At 43.4% G+C, this 12,133-nt stretch overlaps 1 protein-coding gene and 1 long non-coding RNA gene across 11 annotated transcripts in view; one reads left to right on the top strand and one right to left on the bottom strand.

Moving 5' to 3' along the window:
* LOC141570624 (uncharacterized) overlaps nt 1-7,481 on the bottom strand; it is a 757,454-nt gene extending 749,973 nt beyond the window's left edge. For all 5 annotated transcript variants that reach the window (XR_012494838.2, XR_012494842.2, XR_012494844.2 and 2 more), the window contains exon 1: nt 7,009-7,481. This is a non-coding gene — a long non-coding RNA (uncharacterized LOC141570624). The remainder of the gene's footprint in view (nt 1-7,008) is intronic.
* Nucleotides 5,335-12,133, top strand: part of TBL1XR1 (TBL1X/Y related 1) — a 157,786-nt gene continuing 150,987 nt past the window's right edge. For 2 of the 6 annotated variants that reach the window (XR_012494831.2, XR_012494833.2), the window contains exon 1: nt 5,335-6,726. The gene's annotated coding sequence lies outside the window, so the exon portion shown is untranslated. The remainder of the gene's footprint in view (nt 6,727-12,133) is intronic. The other 4 variants (XR_016019859.1, XM_019752254.3, XM_019752263.3 and 1 more) reach the window with 4 other exon arrangements.

Genomic DNA, 12,133 nt, shown 5'->3' with positions numbered 1-12,133 from the left:
GATTTTAGACAGCGATTTGGTCTCATTAGTTTTCTCACATATCAAACTGAGATAACAAAATTATTTATCTCTTCAGATTATTGAAAAAAATTAGAGACAACAAACATAAAAGTGCTTGGCAATATGCTGAATAAATGGTAGCAATTAATCTGGTTTCCACAAATGTCCTTACACAAAGAGCATGTCACCTTATGTTCACTTACAATAAAGTATGTTTTAGGCTTCTGACTACATCAAGAGCAGAAGAGCATTGGTAATAAAAGTAAATATTTGGGGTAGGAGATAACTGTAGGTAATAGAGAACTTTTGTTTACCCATACCCACTCTCTAGTCAATTATACCTAGGCCTATGATTTCAAATTTCATTTCTGATGAGACCCTAAATTCTCCAGCTCCGATACTTCCTCTGGACACCAGACTATATATCTAGCTGCCCATTCAATATCTTCATGAGATGTCTAATAGGCACATCAAATTCTAAAATAAAACTCTTGATTTTTCCCTCATAAAAATCATTTCTCATCTCCACAAATGGCAACTCCATTCTTCCGCTTGTTTGGTATAAAATCTTGCAACCATTGTTTAAAACGTAGACAGAGTTTAGCTCCTTCTAGCCAGCTCCTGCCACCATCACCTATGGTACTATCTTCTCCTTGGGATTTCTGCACTGTCCCCTGACTACTCATTCTCCTTGTTCTACTGCACTGTTGCACTTGGTCCTCTGCAGAGGACCAAGCAGAGTAGTCCTTCTTAAAACAGAAGTCAGAACACGTAACTTCTCTGCTTTCAAAATCTTCCAGTGACTTTCCATCTCACAAGAAGAAAAAGGCCCTTCACATTTGGTCCCTGGCTCCCTCTCCTGACTCTCCTTTGTTTATTTCATGCCAATCAACTGGCATCATTTTTATTCCTAGAATACAGCACACATGCTTTTACCTTTGTTCCTTTGTGCTTGACATTCCCTGTGCCTGGAATGCTCCTTCCTCTGATAATTGCACACTAACCCATTCACTTCACTTAGTTTTCTGCTCACACATTACCTAAACTGAGCAGCCTTCTCTAAACACCCTATCTAAAATAACATACATCTTTAATCCCCTCTCCACCTTATTTTATGTCATATCATTTACCTGACTTGTTAGCAGTTAGGTATGGTCATATGCCCAAGTTCTGGCCAATGGAGTATGACTAGTAGTGATGAATGCAAATGCCAGGACAAGTCCTGAAATGGCAGGTATAAGCCCTCAATTTCTCCTCCTTTCTAGCCCAGTGGCTGTAATCTGGATGTGATGGCAAGAGCCTAGAAAAGCCATCGTAGACCACCAGATGGAAGACGGGTGTTGAGACACTAAAGAAATCTGAGTTCTTGATACCTTATCGGCTCTAGAGTGCTTACATTTGAATGCCCATATAAGAGAGTAAATTTTTTATCTTGTTTAAGCCATTTTCTTTCTTTCTTTCTTTCTTTTAAAAGATTTTATTGGGGAAGGGGAACAGGACTTTATTGGGGAACAATAGTCAAATTGTTGTCCTTTGAATCTTAGTTGTGGAGGGTTCTGAACGTTCAGCTTCAAGTTCTTGTTCTTTCAGTCTTAGTTGTGGAGGGCGCAGCTCAGCTCCAGGTCCAGTTGCCGTTGCTAGTTGCTAGTTGCAGGGGGTACAGCCCACCATCCCTTGGTGGGAGTCGAACCGGCAACCTTGTGGTTGAGAGGACAGGCTCCAACCAACTGAGCCATCCGGGAGCTCAGCGGCAGCTCAGCTCAAGGTGCCGTGTTCAATTTTAGTTGCAGGGGGCACTGCCCACCATCCCTTGCAGGAGTCGAGGAATTGAACTGGCAACCTTGTGGTTGAGAGCCCGTGCTCCAACGAACAACTGAGCCATCCGGGAGGCAGCTCAGCTCAAGGTGCCGTGTTCAATTTTAGTTGCAGGGGGCAGAGCCCACCATCCCTTGTGGGACTCGAGGAATTGAACTGGCAACCTTGTGCTTGAGAGCCCTCTGGCCCATGTGGGAATCGAACCGGCAGCCTTCGGAGTTAGGAGCACGGAGCTCTAACTGCCTGAGCCACCGGGCCGGCCCCTAAGCCATTTTCATATATTTTCTAAGCCTTTTGTTTAAGCCTTTGCTATAGAAGTGAAACTATATTCTAATACAAACATGTATTTTTTGAAAGTCTGACTGCCCTCCCAACCCCCACCTGAAATGGGACTGGAATGTAAATTCCATGATAGTGGAAGCTCTGTTTGGTTCACTGTAAATAGCTTCTTGAACAGTGCCTGGCACACTAAGCATTCAGTAAATGTTTGTTGAATGAACAAATGCAAAACCATCAACATAATGCAAGGCCTTGAGTGCTGCCCTGAGGAAGCACATGGCTGGTCAATATAAGTAAGTACAGCAATATGCGCTGTGTGTGGCTGCCTTTCTGTTCTGACTGAATCACAAAGGCAGGATACAACCTGCTATTTCCATTATCTGAGAGGCATAAATACTTGTAAAATGGTTGTGTGTTTCTTTTGTAATTTAAATGAAGACTCCCAAGTAAAGTTCATGGTTCTAATGAAATCGGGTCACAGAGTCATGGAAAACTGTGACAAGGTTCACACTGATGAGGGAAGGTCACAAGTCGCATGTTAAGCACAGATGGAGAAAAGGAGCTTGTGTGCTGAGATCCTGAGATGTGTGGCCAAGATGTGCATCAGTCTGGATGGCAAAAGCTGATAGCTGAAAGAACCACAGACAAAGAATTGCACAAGCTGAGTCAAAATGAAACAGAGACATATCACAGGGTATCAGCAAGACGCTTGGGGGTAAATGCTACAGACATAAAGCCACTGAGTTTCTGGGTAAGAACATAAAAGGTTATAGTGCCAGGATAATATTTTTGTTATCAAAAATCTTTTTCATGCTATGAAGATCATTTTGAACACCTTAAAAACATAGATCTGTTAATGCAAACAACTTAAAACATCATGGTGGCTTTAAAAATATATATAGGAATGACATCCTGTGGGCCCAGGACTAAGCCACCTTAACTTTGAAATGTTCTATTTCCTGGGTGATGAAAGTTGCAAAGGTGTAGGCTGTCTTGCCATACCACACCCCTGGGTGTAATATTATTGAAGTAAAACAAGTCAAGATTTGTTTAGTTACTTTACAATATATATGTAACTTCTGGTAACAGTTACTGGTATGAGGTTTTTCTTTGTTGACTAATTAGCTAGAAAGTTCAAGAGAGCTTTCTTAATAATGTGCCTCTTTGCTCAAGAATTTCTTAGTAACAGTAATTTCTCCTTTTTAGAAACATATTAACACTTATATTCAAAGTAGAAGGGCAGCTTTTAGATTAGGACAAAGCACTGAAAATTAGTACAATAGTTACTTCTTTGTCCCCACCTCCCTCTTGCGCCTAATTATTGTTTGAATTTTGGGGAGGCCTCTCATCTTGTACACTGGATATATTAGGATGACTGAAGGGTGAGGTAACAATACATGCCACCTTTATATGGTGGCTCATTTATCTGAGGATTTCATGTTGTAGCCACACTGTCATTTCAGATAGGTTCCAGAATATTGAAAATGAAAGTGATCAAAATACGATCTCATTTAAAATCCCTTCACTGGAAGAATCAAGGCTTTTCCACATTTAGTGCTTTTTTTTGGTCCAAGGGACTTAAAGTTTCTCTTCAGTGAGCATGGTGGGTGAGGTGCCCTTTTACTGGAGTTGATGGGACAGGTTCCCACCTTTGATAATTTTTAACATAATTTTCAAATGAAGTAATTTGTGCACAGAAAGGCCTTGTAAACCACAAAGATGTAAACAAATACATACCATGTTTCCCCGAAAATAAGACCTAGCCGGACCATCAGCTCTAATGCGTCTTTTGGAGCAAAAATTAGTATAAGACCAAGTCTTATATAAAATAAGAGCTGGTCTTACATTAATTTTTGCTCCAAAAGACTTAGAGCTGACTGTCTGGCTGGGTCTTATTTTCGGGGAAACACAGTAGATTATTATTACTAGCATTGTGATAAAAACAACAGCTTAGTGTAGGGTATAAGAATTTCAGGCTGGAAGCCCTAGACTCTAAGAACCTGAGGAAGGGTGGGCCCATCCTTGTAGAGGGAAAGATGGACCATCCTTGTAGAGGGAAAGATGGAAGTCATTTTCAGGAAGAATAGTGTGTGCGTGGGGGGTTCCAGGTTTGAAGATGACCCTATTATGACTCCTGTAGCTGGGAAGTCCACATTCACTGGAAGAGTTGTTTAATTTTATAGTAGCTGCTGCCTGGAGAAGACCCATGCATGGTGGCACAATGTGAAACTTCAAAAACAATCTAGGCCAATAGATTTGTTTCACTGGGTGGCTCAGATAATGAACCCTATTTTTACTGAGACAGTTCACTTAATTGAAGAGAGGATTATGTTTAGTAACCTACATGTCATTAATCAACTCTTTAAAAAAATAAAATAATAGGAACCTACTATATTCTCATCGCTTCTGAAAGTCTGCAAAGGTGCTAATTGTGGAGTAAATAAACCTCATTTTTAGAATCTTACTGAAATGCAAAACTTGCTTTCCTTGTGCTGTTTCCCTGTACACTCAACACAGTGTTTTGGAAACCTGCAGTTATCTAAATTCCCATCGGGTGACATTGTTTAATCTTACATTCCCTCTTTCATATATGAAAAATAGCTCTAAGGACAATCCACTGAGAGGCTTTGAACTCTCTTTATGGTGGTTGGGACGGATTTTCCAATCCCACCCCCTTTCCTCTGATGGTTTATTCTGCCCACTCCTTTCCCCACCCTCACGGCTGGTCAGGAGAGCCTCTGGCTGCTCCCCTTTTCCCCCAAGCAAGGGCTAATCAGGGGAGAGTCTTTGACCTTGGCGAAAAAAGCACCTGTCTAATCACCGAGCTTATTAGGCCACCGGAGTCTAGAAGCATAAAAGTTACTTCCAATGCATTTTTTTTTTTTTGGTGTGTAAATTTAGGTCTCTGATGTTGAGAGGAAAAAACTATTATTGCTTTAAAATAATGACTAAACCTATTTTCAAATATTGTGGTGGAAGTATGAAAACAGAATCCCTCACCCTAAAAAGGCTGCAAAAAATGTTATTTTACTTTGGAGACATTAGGAACTGAAAATAACAACAGGTTTCTTTCAGGTCGCATCTTAAAAGGGTAGCTGCTTTTCACGTCTTAGGGTTGTACAAAGGTCCTTTTAAAAGGACCCCCAACCCCTGCTTTCTGAAGGCCTTAGAAAGATGAACACATTTGTCTTAAACACCGAGGTGCCTCCCTTTTAAAGAACAACCGGCTGCACTCTCTTCCTCAGTCATATTGTCACATCACTCATCTAAGTTATACTTTATAAACTGCCTTGATATGCTACACACATGCAAAAAGTACACAAAGTGGATAAACTTCTGTCGATGCTGCGGTAGAGGTATATATTTAGTAATCAGTTACATTATTTTGTGAAATGAGAGCTGATCGACCAAACCTTTCAAATAGACCCACCAGACGATAAATACCACCATATGTTTGATTCACAGTACATTTGAGCATAAACACTTCAATTACAGCTTTGTGTTTAGTATCAAAAACCTTTTCTTGTGTGCGTGTTTTCCCTACAGAGTCCCTGCTCTGGATCACATTTTGAAAATCGCTTATTTACAGATAAAGCACCTTTGCAGGTACGCTTCCGACAAACATATGTATTTATGCACACAAAGGTGTGTGCACATCTTTTCACAAACAAACGTCCATATGATGCCTGCGTCGCGCTCCACGCACATGCCCACGAGTGTGTGTGCTCAGCCGCGCAGCCCGGATGCCGGCGGGGACAGGCTGCCCCCCAACACGCTGGAGCCCTGCCGGCCACCCCAGCAAAGTTAACCGGCGTTGCCACATTGGCTACAGCGCGAGGCTTCCCTGCCCCCACTGGGCCTCGGGCGGCGCAGCCCACACCCACCCAAGCCACCCAGCCGCGCGCGGCGGTGGGGGCAGGGCGGACAGTACCCGCGAGGCGCTTCGGAGCGCCCGCGGGTCTTTCTTTATTTTTAAAAGACTGCGCCGCACACGCCCAGCCCCCAGCACCGCCTCGGCGGGCGGGAGGCAAGGAGGGAGAGGAGCGAGGCCGGCGGAGGCACCCCCCCCCCCCCGCGCCGCCGCCTCCTCCCCGCGTCCGCGGCGCCCCTCCCCCGCGGGCCCCTCCCCCGCGCGCCCGCCCGGCGCAGGCCGCTCGGGTTTGTTTTGCTGCGCGGCCGCCGCTGCCGCGGGCCTCGCGAGCTCATTTGTGCCTGGCTGGTCCCCATTCCTCTCTCCCCAGTGTTGAGTGTCTGAGCCGTTGGCTGCTCCGAACCGTTTGGCTCTTTCCCTTAGTAACAGCTTTTACCTTCTGCCTCAATTCCTCTCCCCGCTCGCGCCCTTCCCCCGCGCGCCGCCTCCCCCCGCCGCCGGCCGCGTGCGCCCCCGCCCCTCCCCCCTCGGCGGGAGCACCTCCGCTCGCCACCTGGGGACCCGCGCCGCGCTCCCCGCCCCCGCCCGCCCGGCGCCCATCCCCCGCGCCCTCCGCTCGCCGGGGTTATAATTGCCTCTCACCCCCCGGAGGGGTTATTTTGGGGGTGGTTGGAGGCGGCGGCGGCGGCGGCGAGGAGGGGAATTTCCTTGTGCCTCCATTCCTGGGAGGGGGGAGCGGCGTCGGAGGCCACCGTTTCCAGGTAAGCGCTGGGGGCCGGACCCTGGGGTGGGGGCGATCGCGGTCCCGGGCTGGGGGCGCGGGCGGAGGCGGCCGGTGGGCGCCGGGCCGTGGGGGGGATGGGCGCAAGTGGAACATGCATTTTTCAACTTGGCCCTTTAGGGAGCTGGGGTTTGGGTGGGGGAGGGGAAGGCAGGGAAGGCATTTAGGGTGCCCCATCCCCCTTTTTCCTCTCTCAGGCTTCTTTGAAATGCTCACGTGCCTGCCCAATCCCTACCCTTTCCTGGTCTTGGGGGATCCTTACCCTTATTATGTTGTCCCCGAAAATGTGCACCTCGGCCTTCTCCCCCTCTTCCACCCTTCATGCATTTACACCCCCTTTTTGTGTGTGTGTATGTGGGGGAAGGCTTTCAGGAAAGAATTTGCAGCAAATTGAATCAAGGAGCCATCATGAGGCCGACTCCTTTATAGCCTATTTTTAGCAGAGGAGAGGGATCTTTTCCGTGCATGTTATTTTGTTAAACCTCAGGCAGCAATGGAAATCTGCTCCCCTCCTTGGGCGCGTCCCGGGCCCAGGCGCGGCGACCCTAGCTGGCGTGCGGGGGGCTGCGGGCGGCTGTTGGGGCCGCGGGACCCGAGCGGGGGAGGGGCGCGGGGCCGCACTTCAGGACGTGTTTATTTGTAACTTAGTGCTTTTTATCGTCCTAAGGAGGTATTTGATAGAGTCACTTTGAAGTTGGGTTCAGAAGTGTAGAATTGGCAAAGTTATTGCCAGCTTCCTGGTAAGTTTTGGGTGGCAGAGTCACATTATTTTCTGACAGTGTAAAGGCCACGTTGTGAGGGTGGTTTCTCGGTAACTTCCTCTTTGCAACCGATGTCATTTTTTGAACAGAAGCAGACTTTTATTTAAGTGAAATATTAGTCTTAAGTGGCAGCTCGAGGGAAGCCATGCATGTGTTAACATGTTCAGTATTTTTGGAAGTTCCTAATTTGCTGAAACAGGCATCACTTTGCAGTGGCAACCGAGATTAAATTTAGGTTGCGAAAATGGTGTGTTTCGTGTAAAATTTGGGTTGTAAGACCTCTTTAAAAATGCTCCTGTTGTTTGGTTATAACATTTTCTAAAATAATTTGGTGATTATAAATGACAGGGGTCGGAACCTAGTTAAAAAAATTAAAAATTAGATTTCCACAGTGTCTGGAATTTACTTAAAACCTTGGACTGTGCAGGCACCAAGGTGAACTGTTTTAGTACCTATGTGATTTACAGTTGACTTGGGGAAGTTTACTGTTGGCTTTTTTGTTTTCCAAACAAGCACATTATGTTGATCTAAACAAGCTTGTTAATAAAATATGGTGGGTGAATTGGGTTATTTGTAGTTAAAGGGTTTACCCCTCCCCCCATGTAATTAAGTAATCATCTTCCTCCCTCTTTTTTCCTAAAGACGCCTTTGTCAGATTGGAAAATATGAGGCCCTGGTGGTGTTTTTATCTACTTACCTAAAACAAGTTGTAATAAATATCCTGGTTACACATTGAAGATACAGTGAGTGACTTTTTGCCTTTTCCAGTGTGATTCATTTTCATTTTTGTTAAACCAGGCCCATGCTGTATTAGTGTATTTTAGTAATCCTGACTTCCTGGGACTGTATGTTCTCACCATTTTAATAAGTTCATGGTCAAGGGAAATAGAGCTGCTTTGTCTCCATGAAAACGGTGTGTGTATGTTGGGTTGTGTCATGGGAGTTCATGGCAAGCAAGCCTCAGAAATTATCATTGAGAATTCTAGAAATAGTTAGCATTTACCTGTGTAGGAGGGGAGGTAGATAGAAAATATGGCTGAGAGTGTGGTTAGGCATGTGATGCATTATTTAAACTTTTTGCTCTTAAATTGAGGTTTTCCTGTTTGTTTGGAATATGATTTTTTTCCAGTTCTTTTATCATGCACTATTTATGTATGTAATAACAACCATTAAATCCATAAATAAGTACTGTTTTTTTGCTATGTTAGTAGTTAGAATCAGATCTATAGGGCAAAATACTAAACTATATGGAGGGGTGAAGACATATTTACATGGAAAAAGTTTTTCCTACTATTAAGGAACTTAGTAAGGGACTTGTAAACGGCTTAAAAATTGTTGTAAAGCTCACCATCTTATGGAGGACATTTTTCTTCCAATAGACACCAACTTTGGTTGCTAATATGGTGGAGACACGCAGTAAATGGAGTGGCTCCTTGTGGAGGTTGTATTTTTGCATTGGTTGCTTAAAAGAAGTCTTAAACATTTTAATAACTTCACAGGTGTTCAGGAATCTTTTTGTGTTCTCAACATCTAATTAAGGGTATCCTGATTACCATGATACATACCTACCAAGAGAACAAGAAATAACTGCTTCCTGTGTACTGGGAGCTTTTGAAGCTAAGAGGCAGAAAAGACAGAAACTTAATATAAACATAGGGGTTACTGATAAAAAGAGATGTGGCTAATGGACCTTTTGAAGGAGACAACCTGTTGAATAAATATATCTGTTCGTATATTACAATGATATATAAGTACAGTCTTGTCAAGGGAGTAGCTTGACAAAGGAATCCTACAATTTGCTACAGCAGTATTACTACAAAGAATTTCTGATTTGACACATTGGATGAAGTTAGTAGAAATAATTTGTTAGGTTTGTTCAGTTTCTGTGTTGTTTATATAAAATGAATTGAGGAATGTGAATGATAGTAGTCAAGGGACAGAGATGGCAGAAATATTAGCACTGTTTGGGGCTTGGTATTTTTCTAGTTCATGTGAATTTAACTTCACAAATAACATGTATAGTATAAGTCACTGAAATGCAAAAAAAGAAAGCAGCTAACATGGAGACATTTATGCATTCCCATAGTACAGAAGGGCTAGGCTCCCAGGGCTGTATAATAAAGAATTGGGAACAGAATGGTCCAGTTTGGAGACCACCATAGTGGTACCTTCTGCTCTATCACCAACAGAAACTTGAATTCCGACAAACAAACAACTGAGAGAGCGGATGATGGTGGAGAGGTTTATTCATCACCTCTGGTATTGGACTCCATAAGAGTACAATGAGTTGGCCTGTTACAAAGAGCCAGAAGAAAGGGACTCTGCTTGGGCTGTGGAGCTAGGAAAGGTGTGAGTTACTTTCTGTGTCATTTATACCTCAGACTAATCCTATGAGGTGGGTAGTATTGGGTTCTTTCTGTGCGTGATGACACAGCCATGCAGAAAAGTTAATTCACTTGACCAAGGCCACCAAATGACCAAATGATGCACTGCAATTCAAACTTAGGTCTGTCCAAATTTTAGCCCTAGTCCAAATTTGTAGATGACTTTTGCAGTGCCAAAATTTTCCAGCTGTTTTGTCAGTCTTGTCTGTAGATATGCTTGCAAAAACGAGTGTTTTTAATCAAGTTTATAATTCAGAAGTTGGGTGTCTCTACTAACCGGGTCAAGTGATTGCATGGATAAATGAAATTCATGTGATGCAAACATCAGTGTGCTTAAACTCTGTTACCAGTGTTTAGTTAGATGCAGTCTTGTCAACAGCTATATTTTTTACCTTAAGATTGAACGAGGTGAAGTAGCCTCTGCAAGTACTGCCCACAGAAATAAGAAAATAAGAAGGTAAAGCAAATAATAGTATGCCCAACTATCCTCCAAGTACATATTCTTGAAAACTTGTGTAAGAAAAATCATGTTTTGTGTAGCATAGTGATTCCGTCTGGGGTCCTTGAGGCAGATTGCCTGGGTTCAAACTCAGGCTCCATTCCTTACTACTGTGTTTCCCCGAAAATAAGACCTAGCCGGACGATCGGCTCTAATGCGTCTTTTGGAGCAAAGATTAATATAAGGCCCGGTCTTTATAATATTATATAATCCCAGGTCTTATATTAAATTTTGCTCCAAAAGATGCAATAGAGTTTGTCTAGGTCTTATTTTCGGGGAAACAGGGTGGTATGTGTGACCTCAGGGGAGTAACTCCTGCTGTGTGTCAGTTCCCCCCTCTGTCATGCGGACAGTTGACTTTGTGGAGTGTGAGGATTGAGAGAATTGTATGTGCAAGGTGCTGAGAAGAGTACTTGACATACAGCAAGCATGGAAATGTAAGGTGAAGGGGATGATGATGATGGGTTTGGATTTCAAGTTTGTTCTTTGTATTACATTTTACTTGCTTTAAGAGGGGGAATAATGTCATAGAAAGAATTTGGCAGCTTTATTTTCTCAGTTCCTAGATAAAATATTTGAGATAAATTTGGCTTAATTTATTTACTTTTGAAGTTGTGATTTAAGGCTTACCTTGAAGAATTAGACTGGATTTTAATACTAGGTGGGAACAGTAATATCAGGCTACGTGGTTGGGTGTAGGTACATGGTGGGTCTGTTGCATGCCTTTGCTGCTGTTCTGTCACTTGGGCTTGGACTTTTAAAATCCACTTGTACCATTTGAAATATTTTCCAACTTTTTAAATAAAAAGGGAATTTTGTCTTTCTAGGCTGGCTCCGGCAGTACTTCGGATCTGCTTTTTAGATTGGAGTGATTACTTCAAGTAGGTTATTGTTTTCGCCAGCCTTAACCTTTCATCTTTGTTCTTGCTCCATATTTTTAGCTGCTGTCAAGACAGTTCTATTTGGAAGTGCGGTCCCTTTGAAACATCTGTGAGCCTTGCCTTATTTTCACTTCCCATTCTTTAGCATTCTTACTTCAGCAGTAATATTAAATACTAATAGTTCTGTACGTCAGGACGGCACGGGTGCTTTGTCAGGTACTTGTGATGGTCAGGGCCAGTGATACCCGGATTTTTTTTTAACAGCAGGGAAACCAAGCTCAGGCAGTAAGGGATGCACAGAGGGGTTTAGGTCCAGTTTGTCTGTCCTGTAGCCCATGTTCTTAACTAGTAGTCTACTTTCTTCTCAGTGGATGGGTAGATGGATGAATGAATGAATGAATGAATGAATGAATGGTTTTACATCTGGGTTATTGCATTAATTTTCTAGTAAGTTGCCTTCAGCAGACTTTTGTCTCCATCCTATCTTCTGTAACTACTGACAATATAATTTATTTAAAATACTGATTTCATCATGTCAGTTCCCCTGCTGGAGAACTCATAATGGCTTCCCTTTGCCAACTGGACTGAGTTCATATGCTTCAGTCTGGCTTTTAAGACTCCATTCTACCTATTCAGCTTAATTTCCCACACTTCCCCTAGTGGGAGTCTTGCCTGCCTATCAAATACTGCAGTTTTCCATACTCATTACTCTGCTTTTGCGCATGCTGTTCCTTCCCTTTGTCCTTTTTATAGCCTAGTTGCAGTCCCACTTCTTCCATGAAGCTTTTTCTGGCCATCCTGACTCAGGGTAATTCTTCTCTGAGATTCCATTACATTTAATGAACATCACAAACTCCATAAT

This window comes from Rhinolophus sinicus, chromosome 17 (assembly GCF_057876585.1).
Source record: "Rhinolophus sinicus isolate RSI-liver-muscle chromosome 17, RSI-T2T, whole genome shotgun sequence".
Taxonomy (NCBI): Eukaryota; Metazoa; Chordata; class Mammalia; order Chiroptera; family Rhinolophidae; genus Rhinolophus; species Rhinolophus sinicus.
Note: the sequence above shows the minus strand (reverse complement) of the source record. Positions and strands in the feature narration are given on the sequence as shown.